The sequence below is a fragment of the Gobio gobio genome, assembly GCF_949357685.1.
Source record: "Gobio gobio genome assembly, contig: scaffold_133, whole genome shotgun sequence".
Classification (NCBI taxonomy): Eukaryota; Metazoa; Chordata; class Actinopteri; order Cypriniformes; family Gobionidae; genus Gobio; species Gobio gobio.
Genome location: NW_027645581.1, coordinates 47,278 through 74,687, shown reverse-complemented (window position 1 = coordinate 74,687; position 27,410 = coordinate 47,278). Strand labels below are relative to the sequence as shown.

Below are 27,410 nucleotides of genomic sequence, written 5' to 3'. Positions count from 1 at the left end.
TTAAACTGGTATGCCTCTACTGATGGGCCGATCTCCGTCAAAGTTTGCACGCGTCTTTACAATAATGCGACGCACATGCTCAGCCTATTTGGTGAAGTTCTGCGCAGAGCAGGCAATTTTTAGTCATTTAAATGTCATTTCGCATAGGATAATATAGAGCATTTTTTTCAGTTAAAGCGCCACGGCGGCCATAAAAGTCTGCAAGCCTCTTTAGGGTCACGTGACGCATGCGCACGCGTGATTTCGTGAAGCTGTATGCAAATCAGGCAGGAAGAGGGCCGCTTTCAGGCATTTAATGGGATTTTCCATAGAAATACATCATTGTGACCCCTTTTTAACCGTTATAGCGCCACCAAGTGGCCAATCTCCACGTCCTTTTTCATGCGGCCACAGAACGAGCTCTTACATATGCGTGCTGAGTTTGGTGAAAATACCTCGTTCCGTTCACGAGTTATAGCCAATTTAGTAAAAGTGGCTCCTCCCCCTTCCAACGTTTTGGCGGCCCTTAGGGACCGTGAACCCAAATTTCCACTTTTTTTTATAACCTTTGACAATCAGACTCCAGAGAATCTCGCTGCGCTGGTTTGGTTCCGGTCGGGCCAATAACCTAGGACTAGTTTGCAAAAGTAGGTTTTGCAAAAAATCCCAAATAGCCAAAATTTTTCCCACTCTGACGAGCAAATCCGAGGCATGCATTTTGTCCGCCTTGAGCCAAGGATTCCAGCGATACAAGGCACTCGAGGCTATGCCTTACGTTTGAGGAGTTATGAGCCGTTTCGTACTTTTGATCGCCGTTTCGTACTTTTGATCGCTGTAGCACCCCCGTCAGGCCGATCGGGGCGTGCTTCGGTGACGTCAGTAGTCGTTGTGAGTACTACCATCCCTGCAAGTTTCAAGTCTCTACAACTTACGGTTTGGTCTGCCCGATCAGTTTTAGCTGGAGAATGATGCATCATGGGAAAATGAACAGTTACAATAGGGTTTCAGCCTGACACCTGACTTTGATTGGATTTTACTACCCCTTACTATCAATATTTTGACATTTGGGCTCGCGATCGTGCCTAACGACCTATGTTTCCGAACTTCTGACGCTGGTTTCGTCTCGATCGGACTAGCGGTTTCGAAGATATCGGCAAAAAAGTTTTAAGCGCTAAATTACAACGGTGCACAAACCATACGGCGAAACCTGGCAAGTGTGGTATTGTTGGACTCGGCAACGATTCAGGAGTCTAATGAGATGAGTCTCGTGAAAATAAGTCAACCACACCCAAAGTTCTGAGCCTTTTTTTTTTAAAATCTCCACTAGGCGGCGCTGTTTCGAAACTTGTCAGGCTACTTTGGGGTATCGTGGTGATGACCCATACCGAGTTTTGCAACAATCCGTTCATGCGCTGATAAAATACAGCATTTTAGCACATAATTCAAGATGGGCGACAGCCAAAATGGCCGATATGGTAAAATTGGATATCCTTCGACTCGGCATGACGTCCCGAATCTAACGAGGCCCCTTTTATGATATTTGGACAAACGGTTCAGCAAAGAAAAGCTAAAATAGCCATTTTTCGTATCTCCAGACCAGTAGGTGGCACAGCGCCGAAACGCTGCATGTAGCCTCAAGTCATGCTTATGATGACATGTACCAAGTTTGGTTTGAACACGATAAAGCGTTGCGGAGATATTGCCTTAAGTGTGTTTTTGCAAACGTTATGTAAAATTTGTTCGCGCGTTTATCGAAAACGATTAGACGAATCAACTTGATTTGCAAGATTTTTTGTCAATATTGTCTGAAGATGATCTGGTTCAATTTTCGTGCAAATCGGATGAACCGTCTAGGACGAGTTCGCAAAAGTAGGTTTTTCGGTTAATTGAAAATGGCAGGGAAATATCCAAGACGGAAAATGACGTCATAGGGTGCAACCGAATTGGCACGAGCTCAGAAATTAGAGGAAAAAAGAATTTCGTTTCTAGCCCTTACGGTTCAAAAGTTATTAGCATAAACATGAGTACACATTTGGACAGGTGGTGGCGCTAGAGGGATTGAGATAGAGACACCAAAATTGCCATGGTGACATACCAGACCATCCTCTATTAGTGTGCCAAATTTCACAACTTTTTACCATACGGTTCTATGGGCTGCCATAGACTCCCATGGCGGAAGAAAAAAAGACGGGAACGGTTTCAATAGGTGCCTTCGCACCTTTGGTGCTTGGCCCCTAAGGGCATAAAAGGGTCTAAAAAGGCCTATAAAAAAAAGACTATAGGGTCTGAGCACTTGATTTTTGAGCTGCTGGTTGCAAAAACTTTATCAAGCCTGGTGACATGTGCATCAGAGAGGTCAAAGGTCAATTTTTGCATTTTCAGCTCATTTATCATGGAAAAGTGTTTTTTTTTTTTTTACCTTTTAAACTGGTATGCCTCTACTGATGGGCCGATCTCCGTCAAAGTTTGCACGCGTCTTTACAATAATGCGACGCACATGCTCAGCCTATTTGGTGAAGTTCTGCGCAGAGCAGGCAATTTTTAGTAATTTAAATGTCATTTCGCATAGGATAATATAGAGCATTTTTTTCAGTTAAAGCGCCACGGCGGCCATAAAAGTCTGCAAGCCTCTTTAGGGTCACGTGACGCATGCGCACGCGTGATTTCGTGAAGCTGTATGCAAATCAGGCAGGAAGAGGGCCGCTTTCAGGCATTTAATGGGATTTTCCATAGAAATACATCATTGTGACCCCTTTTTAACCGTTATAGCGCCACCAAGTGGCCAATCTCCACGTCCTTTTTCTTGCGGCCACAGAACGAGCTCTTACATATGCGTGCTGAGTTTGGTGAAAATACCTCGTTCCGTTCACGAGTTATAGCCAATTTAGTAAAAGTGGCTCCTCCCCCTTCCAACGTTTTGGCGGCCCTTAGGGACCGTGAACCCAAATTTCCACTTTTTTTTATAACCTTTGACAATCAGACTCCAGAGAATCTCGCTGCGCTGGTTTGGTTCCGGTCGGGCCAATAACCTAGGACTAGTTTGCAAAAGTAGGTTTTGCAAAAAATCCCAAATAGCCAAAATTTTTCCCACTCTGACGAGCAAATCCGAGGCATGCATTTTGTCCGCCTTGAGCCAAGGATTCCAGCGATACAAGGCACTCGAGGCTATGCCTTACGTTTGAGGAGTTATGAGCCGTTTCGTACTTTTGATCGCCGTTTCGTACTTTTGATCGCTGTAGCACCCCCGTCAGGCCGATCGGGGCGTGCTTCGGTGACGTCAGTAGTCGTTGTGAGTACTACCATCCCTGCAAGTTTCAAGTCTCTACGACTTACGGTTTGGTCTGCCCGATCAGTTTTAGCTGGAGAATGATGCATCATGGGAAAATGAACAGTTACAATAGGGTTTCAGCCTGACACCTGACTTTGATTGGATTTTACTACCCCTTACTATCAATATTTTGACATTTGGGCTCGCGATCGTGCCTAACGACCTATGTTTCCGAACTTCTGACGCTGGTTTCGTCTCGATCGGACTAGCGGTTTCGAAGATATCGGCAAAAAAGTTTTAAGCGCTAAATTACAACGGTGCACAAACCATACGGCGAAACCTGGCAAGTGTGGTATTGTTGGACTCGGCAACGATTCAGGAGTCTAATGAGATGAGTCTCGTGAAAATAAGTCAACCACACCCAAAGTTCTGAGCCTTTTTTTTTTAAAATCTCCACTAGGCGGCGCTGTTTCGAAACTTGTCAGGCTACTTTGGGGTATCGTGGTGATGACCCATACCGAGTTTTGCAACAATCCGTTCATGCGCTGATAAAATACAGCATTTTAGCACATAATTCAAGATGGGCGACAGCCAAAATGGCCGATATGGTAAAATTGGATATCCTTCGACTCGGCATGACGTCCCGAATCTAACGAGGCCCCTTTTATGATATTTGGACAAACGGTTCAGCAAAGAAAAGCTAAAATAGCCATTTTTCGTATCTCCAGACCAGTAGGTGGCACAGCGCCGAAACGCTGCATGTAGCCTCAAGTCATGCTTATGATGACATGTACCAAGTTTGGTTTGAACACGATAAAGCGTTGCGGAGATATTGCCTTAAGTGTGTTTTTGCAAACGTTATGTAAAATTTGTTTGCGCGTTTATCGAAAACGATTAGACGAATCAACTTGATTTGCAAGATTTTTTGTCAATATTGTCTGAAGATGATCTGGTTCAATTTTCGTGCAAATCGGATGAACCGTCTAGGACGAGTTCGCAAAAGTAGGTTTTTCGGTTAATTGAAAATGGCAGGGAAATATCCAAGACGGAAAATGACGTCATAGGGTGCAACCGAATTGGCACGAGCTCAGAAATTAGAGGAAAAAAGAATTTCGTTTCTAGCCCTTACGGTTCAAAAGTTATTAGCATAAACATGAGTACACATTTGGACAGGTGGTGGCGCTAGAGGGATTGAGATAGAGACACCAAAATTGCCATGGTGAAATACCAGACCATCCTCTATTAGTGTGCCAAATTTCACAACTTTTTACCATACGGTTCTATGGGCTGCCATAGACTCCCATGGCGGAAGAAAAAAAGACGGGAACGGTTTCAATAGGTGCCTTCGCACCTTTGGTGCTTGGCCCCTAATAATAAATATAGCTGCAAGCAGCAATACCGGGGCCAAGCGCAAAGAAGAAGACAAGACATGCCAAAATGGCTGGCAGTGTCAGATCAACTGGAGCAATGAGCAATTAATCACGTTTTAAGATGATTTTAAGCAAAAGGCTGAAAATGCATTGTAGTCTGAGAGTGTCAGACCAACTGCAACAATTAACAATTATACAGTTTAAGAAGATTAGGCAAAATGGCTGAAATATCATATATTGAGTCACTGATAATGTAAGTTAATGGTTTATCACTTTTGACCAATAGGTGGCACAGATACGAAATTGATGTGGTGTGGTCAGAATAAGGGAACAATGACACATGCAAAGTTTGATGCCAATATGTCAAAGCATTGCAGAGATACAGCCTCAAAGAGTAATTTTGGCATAATGGCTCAACTTCGTCGCTGCGGTTTACAAAAACGGTTTCATCTATTGATGCAAAATCCTTAACTTTTTGTTGACATAGTCTGAAGATGATACGATTCGATTTTGGTGGAAATTGGACAAACGGTCTAGGATGAGTTTGAAAAAGTAGGTTTTGATCAAATAAGAACATTGAGGACAGGATGTTTGACCAAATATGGAAAAATTAGTATCTCTGTTCTCGGCATGAGCCAATGACTGTATTATGACCAGTTTCATTAAACTAGGCTAATTTAATCAAAAGTTATTAGCATGTTTGTAAATTTTGTTATAACCTCTGACCACAAGGTGGCACTGCCCCAAAACGTTTTGAGTACCTTCAAAGCATGGTGCGGAAGACATGATTTTTGGACAAACAGTTCAAAAGTTATAAGCAAAAATAGCCATTTTTTGTATCTCCGGACCAGTAGGTGGCGCTGCGCCGAAACGCTGCATGTTGCTTCAGGTCATGCTTGTGATGACATATACCAAGATTGGTTTGAATACGATAAAGCGTTGTGGAGATATAGGCTTATGAGTGTTTTTGCAACCGCTACGCAAAATTTGTGTGCGCGTTTATCGAAAACGATTTGACAAATCAACTTGATTTGCAAGATTTTTTTGTCAGCATGGTCTGAAGATGATCTGGTTCAATTTTCGTGCAAATCGGACAAACCGTCTAGGACGAGTTTGTAAAAGTAGGTTTTTTGGAAAATTAAAAATGGCGGGGAAATTATCATGACCAAAAATGACATCATAGGTTGCAATTGAATCGGCATGAGCCAATGACTCTATTATGACCAGTTTTAATATACTAGGCTAATTTAATCAAAAGTTATTAGCATTTTTGTCAAGTTTGTTATATCTTTTGACCACAAGGTGGCACTGCCCTAAAACTTTTTGAGTACTTTCAGGGTATAGCAAGGAAGTCACATACCGAGTTTAGTAACAATATACTAATGCATTTGTAAAATATAGCATTTTTTGACAAAATTCAAAATGGCCGACAGCCAAAATGGCCGATATGGTAAAATTGAATATCAGACGACTCGGCATGCCGTCATGAATGTAACGAGACCACTTTTATGATTTTTGGACAAACAGTTCAGAAGTTATAAGCAAAAATAGCAATTTTTTGTATCTCCGGACCAGTAGGTGGCGCTGCGCCGAAACGCTGTATGTTGCCTCAAGTCATGCTTGTGATGACATGTACCAAGTTTGGTTTGAATACGATAAAGCGTTGCGGATATATTGCCTTAAGAGTGTTTTTGCAACCGCTACGTAAAATTTGTTTGCGCGTTTATCGCAAATGATTTGACGAATCAACTTGATTTGCAAGATTTTTTGTCAGCATGGTCTGAAGATGATCTGGTTAAATTTTCGTGCAAATCGGATGAACCGTCTAGGACGAGTTCGTAAAAGTAGGTTTTTCGGAAAATTCAAAATGGCGGGAAAATTTTTATGACGGAAAATGACGTCATAGGGTGCAATCGAATCGTCTTGAGCCAAGGAATCAGAGGAAAAAAGAATTTTGTTTCTAGCCCTTATGGTTCAAAAGTTACTAGCATAAACATGAGTCAAATTTTGGACTGATGGTGGCGCTAGATGGATTGAGTTTGAGACTCCAAATTTGCTACGGTGACATTTCAGACTGTCCTCTATTAGTGTGCCAAATTTCACAACTTTTTACCATACGGTTCTATGGGCTGCCATAGACTTCGTGGCGGAAGAAGAAGAAGAAGATGAAAAAAATGGCGGGGAAATTATCATGACCGAAAATGACATCATAGGTTGCAATTGAATCGGCATGAGCCAATGACTCTATTATGACCAGTTTCAATATACTAGGCTAATTTAATCAAAAGTTATTAGCATTTTTGTCAAGTTTGTTATATCTTTTGACCACAAGGGGGCACTGCCCTAAAACTTTTTGAGTACCTTCAGGGCATAGCATGGAAGTCACATACCGAGTTTAGTAACAATATACTAATGCATTTGTAAAATATAGCATTTTTTGACAAAATTCAAAATGGCCGACAGCCAAAATGGCCGATATGGTAAAATTGAATATCAGACGACTCGGCATGCCGTCCTGAATGTAACGAGACCACTTTTATGATTTTTGGACAAACAGTTCAGAAGTTATAAGCAAAAATAGCAATTTTTCGTATCTCCGGACCAGTAGGTGGCGCTGCGCCGAAACGCTGTATGTTGCCTCAAGTCATGCTTGTGATGACATGTACCAAGTTTGGTTTCAATACGATAAAGCGTTGCGGAGATATTGCCTTAAGTGTGTTTTTGCAACCGCTACGTAAAATTTGTTTGCAAGTTTATCGCAAATAATTTGACGAATCAACTTGATTTGCAAGATTTTTTGTCAGCATGGTCTGAAGATGATCTGGTTCAATTTTCGTGCAAATTGGATGAACCGTCTAGGACGAGTTCGTAAAAGTAGGTTTTTCGGAAAATTCAAAATGGCGGGAAAATTTTTATGACGGAAAATGACGTCATAGGGTGCAATCGAATCGTCTTGAGCCAAGGAATCAGAGGAAAAAATAATTTTGTTTCTAGCCCTTATGGTTCAAAAGTTATTAGCATAAACATGAGTCAAATTTTGGACTGATGGTGGCGCTAGAGGGATTGAGTTTGAGACTCCAAATTTGCTATGGTGACATTTCAGACTGTCCTCTATTAGTGTGCCAAATTTCAAAACTTTTTACCATACGGTTCTATGGGCTGCCATAGACTTCGTGGCGGAAGAAGAAGAAGAAGAAGAAGATGAATAATAAATATAGCTGCAAGCAGCAATACCGGGGCCAAGCGCAAAGAAGAAGACAAGACATGCCAAAATGGCTGGCAGTGTCAGATCAACTGGAGCAATGAGCAATTAATCACGTTTTAAGATGATTTTAGGCAAAAGGCTGAAAAATGCATTGTAGTCTGAGAGTGTCAGACCAACTGCAACAATTAACAATTATACAGTTTAAGAAGATTAGGCAAAATGGCTGAAATATCATATATAGAGTCACTGAGAATATAAGTTAATGGTTTATCACTTTTGACCAATAGGTGGCACAGTTACGAAATTGATGTGGTGTAGTCAGAATAAGGGAACAATGACACATGCAAAGTTTGATGCCAATATGTCAAAGCATTGCAGAGATACAGCCTCAAGAGTCATTTTGGCATCATGGCTCAACTTCGTCACTGCGGTTTACAAAAACGGTTTCATCTATTGATGCAAAATCCCTAACTTTTTGTTGACATAGTCTGAAGATGATACGATTCGATTTTGGTGGAAATTGGATAAACGGTCTAGGATGAGTTTGAAAAAGTAGGTTTTGATCAAATAAGAACATTGAGGACAGGATGTTTGACCAAATATGGCAAAATTAGTATCTATGTTCTCGGCATGAGCCAATAAATGTATTATGACCAGTTTCAATATACTAAACTAATTAAATCAAAAGTTATTAGCATTTTTGTCAAGTTTGTTATAACTTTTGACCACAAGGTGGCACTGCCCCAAAACTTTTTGAGTACCTTCAGGGCATGGAGTGGAAGTCACACACCGAGTTTAGTAACAATACACTAATGCATTTGTAAAATATAGCATTTTAGCACATAATTCAAAATGGTTGACAGCCAAAATGGCCGATATGGTAAAATTGAATATCAGACGACTCGGCATGCCGTCCTGAATCTAACGAGACTACTTTTATGATTTTTGGACAAACGGTTCAAATGGTATAAGCAAAAACAGCCATTTTTTGTATCTCCGGACCAGTAGGTGGCGCTGCGCCGAAACACTGCATGTAGCCTCAAGTCATGCTTGTGATGACATGTACCAAGTTTGGTTTGAATACGATAAAGCGTTGCGGAGATATTGCCTTAAGAGTGCTTTTGCAACCGCTACGTAAAATTTGTTTGCGCGTTTTTCGCAAATGATTTGACGAATCAACTTGATTTGCAAGATTTTTTGTCAGCATGGTCTGAAGATGATCTGGTTCAATTTTCGTGCAAATCGGATGAACCGTCTAGGACGAGTTCGCAAAAGTAGGTTTTTCGGTTAATTAAAAATGGCGGGAAAATTATTATGACGGAAAATGACGTCATAGGGTGCAATCGAATTGTCTTGAGCCAAGGAATCAGAGGAAAAAAGAATTTCGTTTCTAGCCCTTATGGTTCAAAAGTTATTAGCATAAACATGAGTCTAATTTTGGACTGATGGTGGCGCTAGAGGGATTGAGTTAGAGACTCAAAATTTGCTATGGTGACATTTCAGACTGTCCTCTATTAGTGTGCCAAATTTCATAACTTTTTACCATACGGTTCTATGGGCTGCCATAGACTTCGTGGCGGAAGAAGAAGAAGAAGAAGAAGAAGAAGAAGATGAATAATAATAATAATAGGAACGGGAACGGTTTCAATAGGTGCCTTCGCACCTTCGGTGCTTGGCCCCTAAATATAGCTGCAAGCAGCAATACCGGGGCCAAGCGCAAAGAAGAAGACAAGACATGCCAAAATGGCTGGCAGTGGCAGATCAACTGGAGCAATGAGCAATTAATCACGTTTTAAGATGATTTTAGGCAAAAGGCTGAAAAATGCATTGTAGTCTGAGAGTGTCAGACCAACTGCAACAATGAACAATTATACAGTTTAAGAAAATTAGGCAAAATGGCTGAAATATCATATATAGAGTCACTGATAATATAAGTTAATGGTTTATCACTTTTGACCAATAGTTGGCGCAGTTACGAAATTGATATGGTGTGGTCAGAATAAGAGAACAATGACACATGCAAAGTTTGATACCAATATGTCAAAGCATTGCAGAGATACAGCCTCAAGAGTCATTTTGGCATCATGCCTCAAATTCGTCGCTGCAGTTTACAAAAACGGTTTCATCTATTGATGCAAAATCCCTAACTTTTTGTTGACACAGTCTGAAGATGATACGATTCGATTTTGGTGGAAATCGGACAAACGGTCTAGGATGAGTTTGAAAATGTAGATTTTGATCAAATAAGAACATTGAGGACAGGATGTTTGACCAAATATGGCAAAATTAGTATCTATGTTCACGGCATGAGCCAATAAATGTATTATGACCAGTTTCATTAAACTAGGCTAATTTAATCAAAAGTTATTAGCATTTTTGTAAATTTTGTTATAACCTTTGACCACAAGGTGGCACTGCCCCAAAACTTTTTGAGTACCTTCAAAGCATGGTGCGGAAGACATACCACATTTCATAACGATAGACTAATGCGTTTGTATTTTAGCACATAATTCAAAATGGCCGACAGCCAAAATGGCCGATATGGTAAAATTAAATATCAGACGACTCGGCATGCAGTCCTGAATCTAACGAGACAACTTTTATGATTTTTGGACAAACGGTTAAAAAAATGATAAAAGCAAAAATATCCATTCTTTGTATCTCCGGACCAGTAGGTGGCACTGCGCTGAAACGCAGCATGTTGCCTCAGGTCATGCTTGTGATGACATGTACCAAGATTGGTTTGAATACGATAAAGGATTGCGGAGATATTGCCTTATGAGTGTTTTTGCAACCGCTACGCAAAATTTGTGTGCGCCTTTATCAAAAACGATTAGACAAATCAACTTGATTTGCAAAAGTTTTTGTCAGCATGGTCTGAAGATGATATGGTTCAATTTCTGTGCAAATCGGACAAACCGTCTAGGACGAGTTCGCAAAAGTAGGTTTTTTGGAAAAGTAAAAATGGCGGGGAAATTGTCATGACCGAAAATGACGTCATAGGGTGCAATTGAATCGGTATGAGCCAATGAATGTATTATGACCAGTTTCATTAAACTAAGCTAATTTAATCAAAAGTTATTAGCATTTTTGTAAATTTTGTTATAACCTTTGACCACAAGGTGGCACTGCCCCAACACTTTTTGAATACCTTCAAAGTATGGTGCGGAAGACACATACCAAGTTTCATAACGATAGACTAATGCGTTTGTAAAATATAGCATTTTAGCACATAATTCAAAATGGCCGAGAGCCAAAATGGCCGATATGGTAAAATTGAATATCAAACGACACGGCATGCCGTCCTGAATCTAACGAGACTACTTTTATGATTTTTGGACAAACGGTTCAAAAGTTATAAGCAAAAATAGCCATTTTTTATATCTCCGGACCAGTAGGTGGCGCTGGGCCGAAACGCTGCATGTTGCCTCAGGTCATGCTTGTGATGACACGTACCAAGATTGGTTTGAATACGATAAAGCGTTTCGGAGATAGAGCCTTAAGTGGGTTTTTGCAACCGCTACGTAAAATTTGTGTGCGCGTTTATCAAAAACGATTTGACGAATCAACTTGATTTGCAAGATTTTTTGTCAGCATGGTCTGAAGATGATATGGTTCAATTTCTGTGCAAATCGGACAAACCGTCTAGGACGAGTTCGCAAAAGTAGGTTTTTTTGAAAATTAAAAATGGCGGGGAAATTATCATGACCGAAAATGACATCATAGGTTGCAATTGAATCGGCATGAGCCAATGACTCTATTATGACCAGTTTCAATATACTAGGCTAATTTAATCAAAAGTTATTAGCATTTTTGTCAAGTTTGTTATATCTTTTGACCACAAGGTGGCACTGCCCTAAAACTTTTTGAGTACCTTCAGGGCATAGCAAGGAAGTCACATACCGAGTTTAGTAACAATATACTAATGCATTTGTAAAATATCGCATTTTTTGACAAAATTCAAAATGGCCGACAGCCAAAATGGCCGATATGGTAAAATTGAATATCAGACGACTCGGCATGCCGTCCTGAATGTAACGAGACCACTTTTATGATTTTTGGACAAACAGTTCAGAAGTTATAAGCAAAAATAGCAATTTTTCGTATCTCCGGACCAGTAGGTGGCGCTGCGCCGAAACGCTGTATGTTGCCTCAAGTCATGCTTGTGATGACATGTACCAAGTTTGGTTTGAATACGATAAAGCGTTGCGGAGATATTGCCTTAAGAGTGTTTTTGCAACCTTTACGTAAAATTTGTTTGCGCGTTTATCGCAAATGATTTGACGAATCAACTTGATTTGCAAGATTTTTTGTCAGCATGGTCTGAAGATGATCTGGTTCAATTTTCGTGCAAATCAGATGAACCGTCTAGGACGAGTTCGTAAAAGTAGGTTTTTCGGAAAAATCAAAATGGCGGGAAAATTTTTATGACGGAAAATGACGTCATAGGGTGCAATCGAATCGTCTTGAGCCAAGGAATCAGAGGAAAAAAGAATTTTGTTTCTAGCCCTTATGGTTCAAAAGTTATTAGCATAAACATGAGTCAAATTTTGGACTGATGGTGGCGCTAGAGGGATTGAGTTTGAGACTCCAAATTTGCTACGGTGACATTTCAGACTGTCCTCTATTAGTGTGCCAAATTTCACAACTTTTTACCATACGGTTCTATGGGCTGCCATAGACTTCGTGGCGGAAGAAGAAGAAGAAGAAGAAGAAGAAGAAGAAGATGAATAATAAATATAGCTGCAAGCAGCAATACCGGGGCCAAGCGCAAAGAAGAAGACAAGACATGCCAAAATGGCTGGCAGTGTCAGATCAACTGCAGCAATGAGCAATTAATCACATTTTAATATGATTTTAGGCAAAAGGCTGAAAAATGCATTGTAGTCTGAGAGTGTCAGACCAACTGCAACAATTAACAATTATACAGTTTAAGAAGATTAGGCAAAATGGCTGAAATATCATATATTGAGTCACTGATAATATAAGTTAATGGTTTATCACTTTTGACCAATAGGTGGCACAGATACGAAATTGATGTGGTGTGGTCAGAATAAGCGAACAATGACACATGCAAAGTTTGATGCCAATATGTCAAAGCATTGCAGAGATACAGCCTCAAGAGTCATTTTGGCATAATGGCTCAACTTCGTCGCTGCGGTTTACAAAAACGGTTTCATCTATTGATGCAAAATCCCTAACTTTTTGTTGACACAGTCTGAAGATGATACGATTCGATTTTGGTGGAAATTGGACAAACGGTCTAGGATGAGTTTGAAAAAGTAGGTTTTGATCAAATAAGAACATTGAGGACAGGATTTTTGACCAAATATGGCAAAATTAGTATCTCTGTTCTCGGCATGAGCCAATGACTGTATTATGACCAGTTTCATTAAACTAGGCTAATTTAATCAAAAGTTATTAGCATGTTTGTAAATTTTGTTATAACCTCTGACCACAAGGTGGCACTGCCCCAAAACATTTTTAGTACCTTCAAAGCATGGTGCGGAAGACATGATTTTTGGACAAACAGTTCAAAAGTTATAAGCAAAAATAGCCATTTTTTGTATCTCCGGACCAGTAGGTGGCGCTGCGCCGAAACGCTGCATGTTGCTTCAGGTCATGCTTGTGATGACATATACCAAGATTGGTTTGAATACGATAAAGCGTTGTGGAGATATAGGCTTATGAGTGTTTTTGCAACCGCTACGCAAAATTTGTGTGCGCGTTTATCGAAAACGATTTGACAAATCAACTTGATTTGCAAGATTTTTTGTCAGCATGGTCTGAAGATGATCTGGTTCAATTTTCGTGCAAATCGGACAAGCCGTCTAGGACGAGTTCGTAAAAGTAGGTTTTTTGGAAAATTAAAAATGGCGGGGAAATTATCATGACCGAAAATGACATCATAGGTTGCAATTGAATCGGCATGAGCCAATGACTCTATTATGACCAGTTTCAATATACTAGGCTAATTTATTCAAAAGTTATTAGCATTTTTGTCAAGTTTGTTATATCTTTTGACCACAAGGTGGCACTGCCCTAAAACTTTTTGAGTACCTTCAGGGCATAGCAAGGAAGTCACATACCGAGTTTAGTAACAATATACTAATGCATTTGTAAAATATAGCATTTTTTGACAAAATTCAAAATGGCCGACAGCCAAAATGGCCGATATGGTAAAATTGAATATCAGACGACTCGGCATGCCGTCCTGAATGTAATGAGACCACTTTTATGATTTTTGGACAAACAGTTCAGAAGTTATAAGCAAAAATAGCAATTTTTCGTATCTCCGGACCAGTAGGTGGCGCTGCGCCGAAACGCTGTATGTTGCCTCAAGTCATGCTTGTGATGACATGTACCAAGTTTGGTTTGAATACGATAAAGCGTTGCGAAGATATTGCCTTAAGAGTGTTTTTGCAACCGCTACGTAAAATTTGTTTGCGCGTTTATCGCAAATGATTTGACGAATCAACTTGATTTGCAAGATTTTTTGTCAGCATGGTCTGAAGATGATCTGGTTCAATTTTCGTGCAAATCGGATGAACCGTCTAGGACGAGTTCGTAAAAGTAGGTTTTTCGGAAAATTAAAAATGGCGGGAAAATTTTTATGACGGAAAATGACGTCATAGGGTGCAATCGAATCGTCTTGAGCCAAGGAATCAGAGGAAAAAAGAATTTTGTTTCTAGCCCGTATGGTTCAAAAGTTATTAGCATAAACATGAGTCTAATTTTGGACTGATGGTGGCGCTAGAGGGATTGAGTTTGAGACTCCAAATTTGCTACGGTGACATTACAGACTGTCCTCTATTAGTGTGCCAAATTTCACAACTTTTTACCATACGGTTCTATGGGCTGCCATAGACTTCGTGGCGGAAGAAGAAGAAGAAGAAGAAGAAGAAGAAGATGAATAATAATAATAATAGGAACGGGAACGGTTTCAATAGGTGCCTTCGCACCTTCGGTGCTTGGCCCCTAATAATAAGAACGGGAACGGTTTCAATAGGTGCCTTCGCACCTTCGGTGCTTGGCCCCTAATAATAAGAACGGGAACGGTTTCAATAGGTGCCTTCGCACCTTCGGTGCTTGGCCCCTAATAATAATAATAATAGGAACGGGAACGGTTTCAATAGGTGCCTTCGCACCTTCGGTGCTTGGCCCCTAATAATAGGAACGGGAACGGTTTCAATAGGTGCCTTCGCACCTTCGGTGCTTGGCCCCTAAATATAGCTGCAAGCAGCAATACCGGGGCCAAGCGCAAAGAAGAAGACAAGACATGCCAAAATGGCTGGCAGTGTCAGATCAACTGCAGCAATGAGCAATTAATCACGTTTTAAGATGATTTTAGGCAATAGGCTGAAAAATGCATTGTAGTTTGAGTGTGTCAGACCAACTGCAGCAATGAACAATTATACAGTTTAAGAAGATTAGGCAAAATGGCTGAAATATCATATATAGAGTCCCTAATAATATAATTTAATGGTTTATCACTTTTGACCAATAGGTGGCACAGTTACGAAATTGATGTGGTGTGGTCAGAATAAGGGAACAATGACACATGCAAAGTTTGATGCCAATATGTCAAAGCATTGCAGAGATACAACGTCAAGAGTCATTTTGGCATCATGCCTCAAATTCGTCGCAGCGATATACAAAAACGGTTTTGCCTATAAACGCAAAATCCGTAATATTTTCTTGGCACAGCCTGAAGATGATACGATTAAATTTTGGTGAAAATCGGACAAACGGCCTAGGAGAGTTTGAAGAAGTAGTTTTTTAACAAATAGCAAGATGGAGGACAGGTAGTTTGACCAAGTATGGCAAAATTTATATTTATGTTCTCAGCAGTAGCCAAGGAATGTATTATGACAAGTTTCATTATTATAGACAAATTTATTCAATAGTTATTAGCCTTTTTGTATCTCTTGTTATACATTTTTACCACAAGGTGGCGCTGCCCTGAAACCTTTTGAGTACCTTCAGGGCATGGTGCAGAACTCGAACACATAACGAGTTTCGTAATTATACTCCAAAGCGTTATTTAAACAAAGGCCTAGAATTAATTTTTTTTATAATCCTGTATTTCATGTTTTTTCTATTATTGTGCCACCAAGAGATATGATACCACCATTTTTTATGTGTCCTCTGAGTGAGCCCATACATATGTGTGTCGATTTTGGTGAAAATATCTCATTTTGTTTTGAGTTATAGACATTTATATGAAAAAACACATAAAAAATTACTGACACCTGACTTTGATTGGATTTTACTTCCCCTTAATGTCAATATTTTGACATTTGGGTATTAACACTTGGCTATCGACCTATGTTTCAGAACTTCTGACGCTGGTTTCGTCTTGGTCAGACTAGCATTCGAAGATATCCGCTAATGTTTTTTTAGCGCTAAGTTACCATGCTGCGAAATCTGGCAAGTCTGGTATCGTTGGACTTTGCAAGGATTCAGGAGACAAAAAAAAGTTACTCCTATGAAAACAAGTCAACCACACCCAAAGTTATAAGCATTTGGGAGGGGCAATCTCCACTAGGTGGTGCTGTTTCTAAACCTCTCAGGCTACCTCAGGACATCGTGGTGATGACCCATACTGAGTTTTGTCAACCCTATGTCAACCTAAAATGTATTACTGAGACCACAAAATATGGCGGAAAATGAATACTTAAACAATAATACTTAAACAATAGGCTTAAACAATAATATTTTATACAGACTAAACATGCTCACACATGTTTACTGCAAGTTTTTTTCAGGTTTCACATTACTCATCATGTGGCACAATTGTCAATACCAATACTTCAATAGAAAGGAAGTGATGCATTTTACAAAATGTGATTGTAAATGTTATAATAGTGATTTTATAATGTCTAAATATGAATTACAGATCAATATTATGGAGTAGTATGAGCACAAATTGATGACAATAACTTAGTAGAAGCTGTATCGTTAGATTTTAGCTCAGCATTTTATGTAATGGATCATAAATTATTGCTGGATAAATTGATTGTTTAATATGTGACAATGACTACGTTTACATGGACAACAATACTCCGATATTAATCTGATTAAGACCATACTCTGATTAAGAAACTACCATGTAAACAGCGATTTCTAATTACCTTAATCCGGTTAAAGCCATACTTGAATTAAACAAAAATCGAATTAAGACATGTGGAGTATGCCTATTCTAGTCGCATTATCGAAGTGCATTGTAGACATGTATACACCTTAATCTAACTATCAACGTCGTTGTGTAGGAGTTTTCGCCGCATTTTGTGACAGGACACCCATACACACACACACACACACACCAGGCAAGTGCAGAGCGGAGGAGGGCTTTGGAGCGCGAGCCCCTGCCCTTTTTAAAAATGTATCAAAAGTGCCCCTCTCAACAATCATCAATAATATTGTGACAAATAAAACAGAATTTGAATTATAATTAATATAACAGCGCGTACAAAACAGTAACAAGGCACTCAAATGTCCCGTTTATCTTTTACGTATCTGTCAGTTTGAAATGTCGTTGCCATGACGTGTTGCTATGGTTGGTACTTTTTTCTTTGTGTTGTAATATGTAAAAGTACATTGTAAAAGTAAAATACAATAAGTTTGTATCTGTAATCTCAGATTCATAATTGTCTGCTTACAACAGTGGTCGAGAACCTCTAGGCTCGCGAGCCATATGGCCATTCAGTGAACGCCTGTGGCTCGACGGCAGAAAAAAACAATCCAAACAATCACGATTTTGAATCCTCAATTTTCATCATTAATCAAAGCTATTAATCGAAATGTAGGCTGTCAAGAAAGAGGCAAGATGGGCAGTGTCTCTTCAAAAAAACCTGAAAGACACAACATATAATATTACAAAAATAAAACAACGTAGCCTATATATATATATATATATAAATCACTCATTTTTATAAAGGAACACTGTCCGACAGCGACACCCGCAGGTAGCCTAAAGTTACAGCGGTTTGCCTGAGCCTAATGATTTTAACAGACCCACTAAAGTCGCGCTATGATTGGCCGTCGGGTAGCATGGAGATGTAATGACGTGCCATTAATCAAGCTATGTTCTATATGTAAAACGGGAACATGAACGGAATATTCTAAAATCAACTCATGTAAACACCTTAATCAGATTATTGTCTTATTCAGATTAAGGGCAATAATTAGATTACTGCTGTCCATGTAAACATAGTCACTGTTTATGTTATTATGGAAGTTATTCAGATTTTAAAGAGCAATGTGGTGTTCCTCAAGGAAGTTGTTTAGGACTATTATTATCATCATTATTTTATCAATGATCTTCCTCCTGTTTTAAACTGTGCACAGACAGTCATGTATTTTGTTTTGAAAACCACTGCACAACAATGGACTATAATATCTGGAGGAATGAAAATATGGAATGATTTACTATCAGATATTATAAAATGAGTTTTACAAGGAAGGAACATTTAATGGAATTTGTTAATAGGATTTGTATGTTTCATTTTATTGTTGTTGATTTAATTAGGGCCCGAGCACTGATGGTGGTCTACATGCCAATATTTAGTCAGTTATAGTGCCACCTGTGGGCAACAGTAAACTGTGATTAACTCCTCATTAAGATTGAACCAGAATCATATTTGGTCAGTGTAATCTTAAGCCTTAGTGATGTAAAATTTCAAAGATCTTGAGTTTCGTTGAACTGAGTTTTGAGTTTGAGTTTTATCTGTGGCATCCTGACAAAGTCTGATGTTTCTGCAAAATTTTAGTTAGTCATAGTGCCACCAGCTGGTCAAGTCAAGTCACCTTCATTTAAATAGCGCTTTCAACAAGTCCAATTGTTTCAAAGTAGCTTCACAGTGTTAACTATCTAACTATCTAACTATCCAGCTAATTTCAATTTTCATATAGTGTCAATGCGGGCAGAACGGTAATATAGTTGAAATTTAGGTGTCCCCAACTGATCAAGCCAAAGGCAACGGTGGCAAGGAACCAAAATTCCTTTCAAGGCCAGAATGGAGAAAAAGAAACCTTGGGAGAAACCAGTTTGGGTGCCAGTTGTCCTCTGGCCGACGAACAAACAGTGTATGATTATAATTCTGGCAACATTACAGTTCAGAAGTCATATTAGATAAATAGATATTCGTAAGATTATTCGATAGATTGCAGAGATGTATAAAGTACTAGAGACACATACTTGAGTAAAAGTACAAGTTCCTTATCAAAAAAGTGACTTGAGTAGAAGTTGAAGTTCTCTTTAAGCACCACACTTAAGTAGAAGTACTAAAGTATTCAACATTTTTTGTACTTAAGTATTGCAAGTAGTTTATTTTAAAATGTACTACTCAAGTACTGAAAGTAAAAGTAGAAGTATTGTGTTATGTAGTTATTAAAGAAAGTAGTCAAAAGTTTGAACATCATATTGTTTTTATTATTTCAAATGATTAAGCTAAAGGACAATCACAATGTTGGTAGGTAATTTTTCTACATATTGTCATATAAATAACCTGAAAATACTGTAGTTCATTAAGATTAAATCTTACTATAACCACTCTTACTAAAAAAAAAAAGTTCTTATATTCTCATTTCAAGAGGTGTTCTGAGTAAATTATTTGTTTGTAACACTTTACAATATGGTTTGATTAGTTAACATGACATTAGTTAATGTATTAGACTATTAACTAACATGAACTAACCATGATCAATACATTTGTTACTATATTTATTAATCTTTGTTAATCTTAGTTAATAAAAAATACAGCTGTTCATTGTTTGTATATGTTACTTAACAGTGCACATTAACTATGTAAACAAATAGAGAGCAATTTGAGCGCAAGACGCTCGTGTTGTTTTAAAGGTCCCGTTCTTCGTGTTTTTTTGAAGCTTTGATTGTGTTTACAGTGTGCAATATAACATGTGTTCATGTTTCGCGTGTAAAAAAACACAGTATTTTTCACACAATGTACTTATCTGTGTACTGCTGTTTCCACTGTCCTAAAAACGGCTGGTGATTTCCCTGTTCTATAAAGTCCCTCCTTCAGAAATACGTAACGAGTTCTGATTGTGCCAGCGCTCACCGTGTTGTAATTCGACCACAGCTTAGCGCACGTGCCAGCAGTTCCTGTGTTGTGATTCGACAGCAGCTTAGCGCATGTTGGAAAGGTCACGCCTCTTAACGTAGAGATGTATGCGTTCAATAATCTCTACAGCGTCCCTGGGAAAGCCAAACAAAGGTGATTTGACTCCTGGATGAAAATAACAGCGTCTCGACGACATGGCGATAAACACACTCAACGCAACAGTTCCTTTTCTCCACGCGACCGTCCGCTTCTCCACGTGGGACAGCAACAAGACCGCGCCCCCTTTTTCGCGTTTCTTTGTGGGCGGAGGTTAGTCTGTTCTACTGCTCTACTGACGTAATTATAGCAGGAAGTACCAGGATGTAGTCCAAGCCAGCCGTTCGCTGTAGGCTTTGAAAGGGAACTTCTGTTAAATAAAATATCTCGCTTGGCATTGAACTTTGAGCTTTATAATTTTACAGGTATTATTTATGCTCTAACAGCAACATTACACACTAACTAAAGTTTGAACAATGGGATCATGCGGAATGGGACCTTTAAAGACAGTGAATGCGCGCTCGCGGGGCTCTCTCGTGCTCTCTCTCTCTCGCGCTCTGTCTCTCTCTCGCACTCTCGTGCGCGCTCTCTCTCTCTCATGCGCGGTAATGTGGGTTTGGAATGGAATGATTCGTAACATTTTTATAATTGTAACGAGTAACGATGCAGCACATGAAAAAAATATCGGAGTAAAAGTATTAAACTCATCGAAAATATGTACTGAAGTAAAAGTGGAAGTAGGAGAAAAAAATAATACTCTAGTAAAGTACAGATACTGCCTTTTAGTACTTAAGTACAGTAGTGAAGTAGTTCTACTTCGTTACTATACATCACTGATAGATTGGAGTCGTCGTGCTGGAGACGGGTTTAATGAGGGTGTCATTTAGATGCAGCATTTACAGGGCAGAGTTTAGTTGACACGCTCTCTTCAGACATATCAGGGATGCATTTGTCATTTCCAGGTGCAGGTCCACCATCTGATCTGAATACAGCCCGGTAGCAGGAAGTGTGGCAAATACAAATGATTGATGTAGTCCTCCTATTTTTATATACTTAAATGCATATTGGGCACCGTGCTCTGTTTTCCTAAAGCCCCAAGGTCACCTGGCACAGGTGCAAGATCCCTTTCATTGCTCTTGCAGCTTTAATGTATTTTGTATTTTTTACTTTTTGGGACCACATGAAGAGTAGTCACTGCCTAGGTACTGGCTAATGGGGATCCAAATAAACAAATAAACTTAGATCATAGATGGGAAAGAGCATTCACAGCAATACAGGCAATTTAACTAAGGAAAAATATGTTTTTTTTGACACTTATAACACATCTCTGCTTTTTTTTAGGTGTCCTCAAAGTGTGCCCATAAATATATGTGTAAAATTTGTTGTAAATATCTCATTTTATTTTAAATTTATAGCCACTTATATTTAGAGAGAATTGGCTGCATTGATTGGAATTTTTTTTTTTTTGCCACTTCCTTCCAAAATGTTGGCTTTTGGTCATTATTGTTTAGCTATAGACCTATGTTATGTGTCTTGAAGACATTCGCAAAGGTTTTTTAGGTGCTAAAATACACCTTTTTACATACCATAAGGTGAAACCTGGCATGTTTGGTATCACTGGAATTCAGCAAGGATTCAGGAGTCTAAGGAGGTGAATGCTCCTTCAGGGCATTGTGCCAATGACGTATACAGAGTTTTTTGAGAGATGCCAGTGTCCTCATAGACTATCATGGCAACCTGGATGAAGACAATGAATGCCCATTGTCATCTGACTAATGTTTGGGTGCCTATATAGCCATTTTCATGTGTTTTTCCCCTGTTATAGCGCCAAAAAGTGGTTAATTGTTGCGATTTTTTTCATGTGATCTCAGACTGAGCTCACATACATGTGACCTGAATTTAGTGAAAATATCTCATTCCGTTCACAAGTTATAGCCATTTTAGTAAAAGAGGTCCCGGTTACATCAAACATTTTGGCTCCCCTTAGCGACCATGAATCAAAATTTGTTTTTTTTTTAATAATTATTGATAATCACTCTCCAGAGAACATTTCTGCAGTGGTTTGGTTCTGATCAGGCAAAGAACCTGGGAGTAATTTGCAAAAGTAGGTTTTACAAAAAACCTAAAATATCTCGAAATTGGCGCCCGAAGGGCGAGCAAATCCGAGGCATGCATTTTGTCCGTCTTGAGCCAAGGATTCCAGCGATATAAGGCACTCGAGGCTACGCCTTACGGTTGAGGAGTTATGAGCCGTTTCGTACTTTTGATCGCCGTTTCGTACTTTTGATCGCTGTAGCGCCCCCGTCAGGCCGATCGGGGCGGGCTTCGGTGACGTCAGTAGTCGTTGTGAGTACTACCAGCCCTGCAAGTTTCAAGTCTCTACGACTTACGGTTTGGTCTGCCCGATCAGTTTTAGCTGGAGAATGATGCATCATGGGAAAAGGAACAGTTACAATAGGGTTTCAGCCTGACACCTGACTTTGATTGGATTTTACTACCCCTTACTATCAATATTTTGACATTTGGGCTCGCGACTGTGCCTAACGACCTATGTTTCGGAACTTCTGACGCTGGTTTCGTCTCGATCGGACTAGCGGTTTCGAAGATATCGGCAAAAAAGTTTTAAGCACTAAATTACAACGGTGCACAAACCATACGGCGAAACCTGGCAAGTGTGGTATCGTTGGACTCGGCAACGATTCAGGAGTCTAAGGAGATGAGTCTCGTGAAAATAAGTCAACCACACCCAAAGTTCTGAGCATTTTAAAAAAAAAATCTCCACTAGGTGGCGCTGTTTCGAAACTTGTCAGGCTACTTTGGGGTATCGTGGTGATGACCCATACCGAGTTTTGTAACAATCCGTTCATGCGTTGATAAAATACAGCATTTTAGCACATAATTCAAGATGGCCGACAGCCAAAATGGCCGATATGGTAAAATTGGATATCCGTCGACTCGGCATGACGTCCCGAATCTAACGAGGCCCCTTTTATGATATTTGGACAAACGGTTCAGCAAAGAAAAGCTAAAATAGCCATTTTTCGTATCTCCAGACCAGTAGGTGGCACAGCGTTGAAACGCTGCATGTAGCCTTGAGTCATGCTTATGATGACATGTACCAAGTTTGGTTTGAACACGATAAAGCGTTGCGGAGATATTGCCTTAAGTGTGTTTTTGCAAACGTTATGTAAAATTTGTTCGCGCGTTTATCAAAAACGATTAGACGATTTTGTCAATATTGTCTGAAGATGATCTGGTTCAATTTTCGTGCAAATCGGATGAACCGTCTAGGACGAGTTCGCAAAAGTAGGTCTTCCGGTTAATTGAAAATGGCGGGGAAATATCCAAGATGGAAAATGACGTCATAGGGTGCAGTCGAATTGGCACGAGCTCAGAAATTAGAGGAAAAAAGAATTTTGTTTCTAGCCCATACGGTTCAAAAGTTATTAGCATAAACATGAGTACACATTTGGACAGGTGGTGGCGCTAGAGGGAATGAGATTGAGACACCAAAATTGCCATGGTGACATACCAGACCGTCCTCTATTAGTGTGCCAAATTTCACAACTTTTTACCATACGGTTCTATGGGCTGCCATAGACTCCCATGGCGGAAGAAAAAAAGACGGGAACGGTTTCAATAGGTGCCTTCGCACCTTTGGTGCTTGGCCCCTAAATATAGCTGCAAGCAGCAATAAGAAGCCAAGCGCAAAGAAGAAGACAAGACATGCCAAAATGGCTGGCAGTGTCAGATCAACTGCAGCAATGAGAAATTAATCACGTTTTAAGATGATTTTAGGCAAAAGGCTGAACATGCATTGTAGTCTGAGAGTGTCAGACCAACTGCAGCAATGAACAATTATACAGTTTAAGAAGATTAGGCAAAATGGCTGAAATATCATATATAGAGTCACTGATAATATAAGTTAATGGTTTATCACTTTTGACCAATAGGTGGCACAGTTACGAAATGTATGTGGTGTGGTCAGAATAAGGGAACAATGACACATGCAAAGTTTGATGCCAATATGTCAAAGCATTGCAGAGATACAGCCTCAAGAGTCATTTTGGCATCATGCCTCAACTTCGTCACTGCGGTTTACAAAAACGGTTTCATCTATTGATGCAAAATTCCTAACTTTTTGTTGACACAGTCTGAAGATGATACGATTCGATTTTGGTGGAAATTGGACAAACGGTCTAGGATGAGTTTGAAAAAGTAGGTTTTGATCAAATAAGAACATTGAGGACAGGATGTTTGACCAAATATGGCAAAATTAGTATCTATGTTCTCGGCATGAGCCAATGACTGTATTATGACCAGTTTCATTAAACTAGGCTAATTTAATCAAAAGTTATTAGCATGTTTGTAAATTTTGTTATAACCTCTGACCACAAGGTTGCACTGCCCCAAAACTTTTTGAGTACCTTCAAAGCATGGTGCGGAAGACATGAATTTTGGACAAACAGTTCAAAAGTTATAAGCAAAAATAGCCATTTTTTGTATCTCCGGACCAGTAGGTGGCGCTGCGCCGAAGCGCTGCATGTTGCCTCAGGTCATGCTTGTGATGACATATACCAAGATTGGTTTGAATACGATAAAGCGTTGTGGAGATATAGGCTTATGAGTGTTTTTGCAACTGCTACGCAAAATTTGTGTGCACGTTTATCAAAAACGATTTGACAAATCAACTTGATTTGCAAGATTTTTTGTCAGCATGGTCTGAAGATGATATGGTTCAATTTCTGTGCAAATCGGACAAACCGTCTAGGACGAGTTCGCAAAAGTAGGTTTTTTGGAAAATTAAAAATGGCGGGGAAATTATCATGACCGAAAATGACTTCATAGGTTGCAATTGAATCGGCATGAGCCAATGACTCTATTATGACCAGTTTCAATATACTAGGCTAATTTAATCAAAAGTTATTAGCATTTTTGTCAAGTTTGTTATATCTTTTGACCACAAGGTGGCACTGTCCTAAAACTTTTTGAGTACCTTCAGGGCATAGCATGGAAGTAACATACCGAGTTTAGTAACAATATACTAATGCATTTGTAAAATATAGCATTTTTTGACAAAATTCAAAATGGCCGACAGCCAAAATGGCCGATATCGTAAAATTGAATATCAGACGACTCGGCATGCCGTCCTGAATGTAACGAGACCACTTTTATGATTTTTGGACAAACAGTTCAGAAGTTATAAGCAAAAATAGCAATTTTTCGTATCTCCGGACCAGTAGGTGGCGCTGCGCCGAAACGCTGTATGTTGCCTCAAGTCATGCTTGTGATGACATGTACCAAGTTTGGTTTGAATACGATAAAGTGTTGTGGAGATATTGCCTTAAGTGTGTTTTTGCAACCGCTACGTAAAATTTGTTTGCACGTTTATCGCAAATGATTTGACGAATCAACTTGATTTGCAAGATTTTTTGTCAGCATGTTCTGAAGATGATCTGGTTCATTTTTCGTGCAAATCGGATGAACCGTCTAGGACGAGTTTGTAAAAGTAGGTTTTTCGGAAAATTCAAAATGGCGGGAAAATTTTTATGACGGAAAATGACGTCATAGGGTGCAATCGAATTGTCTTGAGCCAAGGAATCAGAGGAAAAAAGAATTTTGTTTCTAGCCCTTATGGTTCAAAAGTTATTAGCATAAACATGAGTCAAATTTTGGACTGATGGTGGCGCTAGAGGGATTGAGTTTGAGACTCCAAATTTGCTACGGTGATATTTCAGACTGTCCTCTATTAGTGTGCCAAATTTCACAACTTTTTACCATACGGTTCTATGGGCTGCCATAGACTTCGTGGCGGAAGAAGAAGAAGAAGAAGAAGAAGAAGATGAAATATAGCTGCAAGCAGCAATACCGGGGCCAAGCGCAAAGAAGAAGACAAGACATGCCAAAATGGCTGGCAGTGTCAGATCAACAGGAGCAATGAGCAATTAATCACGTTTTAAGATGATTTGAAGCAAAAGGCTGAAAATGCATTGTAGTCTGAGAGTGTCAGACCAACTGCAACAATTAACAATTATACAGTTTAAGAAGATTAGGCAAAATGGCTGAAATATCATATATTGAGTCACTGATAATGTAAGTTAATGGTTTATCACTTTTGACCAATAGGTGGCACAGATACGAAATTGATGTGGTGTGGTCAGAATAAGGGAACAATGACACATGCAAAGTTTGATGCCAATATGTCAAAGCATTGCAGAGATACAGCCTCAAGAGTAATTTTGGCATAATGGCTCAACTTCGTCGCTGCGGTTTACAAAAACGGTTTCATCTATTGATGCAAAATCCCTAACTTTTTGTTGACAGTCTGAAGATGATACGATTCGATTTTGGTGGAAATTGGACAAACGGTCTAGGATGAGTTTGAAAAAGTAGGTTTTGATCAAATAAGAACATTGAGGACAGGATGTTTGACCAAATATGGAAAAAATAGTATCTCTGTTCTCGGCATGAGCCAATGACTGTATTATGACCAGTTTCATTAAACTAGGCTAATTTAATCAAAAGTTATTAGCATGTTTGTAAATTTTGTTATAACCTCTGACCACAAGGTGGCACTGCCCCAAAACGTTTTGAGTACCTTCAAAGCATGGTGCGGAAGATATGATTTTTGGACAAACAGTTCAAAAGTTATAAGCAAAAACAGCCATTTTTTGTATCTCCGGACCAGTAGGTGGCGCTGCGCCGAAACACTGCATGTTGCCTCAAGTCATGCTTGTGATGACATGTACCAAGTTTGGATTGAATACGATAAAGCATTGTAGAGATATAGCCTTATGAGTGTTTTTGCAACCGCTACGTAAAATTTGTGTGCACGTTTATCAAAAACGATTTGACGAATCAACTTGATTTGCAAGATTTTTTGTCAGCATGGTCTGAAGATGATCTGGTTCAATTTTCGTGCAAATCGGACAAACCGTCTAGGACGAGTTCGCAAAAGTAGGTTTTTTGGAAAATTAAATATGGCGGGGAAATTATCATAACCGAAAATGACGTCATAGGATGCAATTGAATCGGCATGAGCCAATGAATGTATTATGACCAGTTTCATTATACTAAGCTAATTAAATCAAAAGTTATTAGCATTTTTGTCAAGTTTGTTATAACTTTTGACCACAAGGTGGCACTGCCCCAAAACTTTTTGAGTACCTTCAGGGCATGGAGTGGAAGTCACATACCGAGTTTAGTAACAATACACTAATGCATTTGTAAAATATAGCATTTTAGCACATAATTCAAAATGGCCGACAGCCAAAATGGGCGATATGGTAAAATTGAATATCAGACGACTCGGCATGCCGTCCTGAATCTAACGAGACCACTTTTATGATTTTTGGACAAACGGTTCAAAAGTTATAAGCAAAAACAGCCATTTTTTGTATCTCCGGACCAGTAGGTGGCGCTGCGCCGAAACACTGCATGTTGCCTCAAGTCATGCTTGTGATGACATG

The 27,410-nt window shown here is 39.4% G+C and overlaps 1 long non-coding RNA gene across 1 annotated transcript in view; it reads left to right on the top strand.

Annotated features, from left to right (window-relative positions):
• Positions 1-25,468, top strand: part of LOC307122488 — a 53,621-nt gene extending 28,153 nt beyond the window's left edge. Inside the window, exons 3-4 of the long non-coding RNA XR_013816052.1 lie at positions 7,901-8,478; positions 24,834-25,468. This is a non-coding gene — a long non-coding RNA (uncharacterized lncRNA). The remainder of the gene's footprint in view (positions 1-7,900; positions 8,479-24,833) is intronic.
• Positions 25,469-27,410: the final 1,942 nt, after the last annotated feature.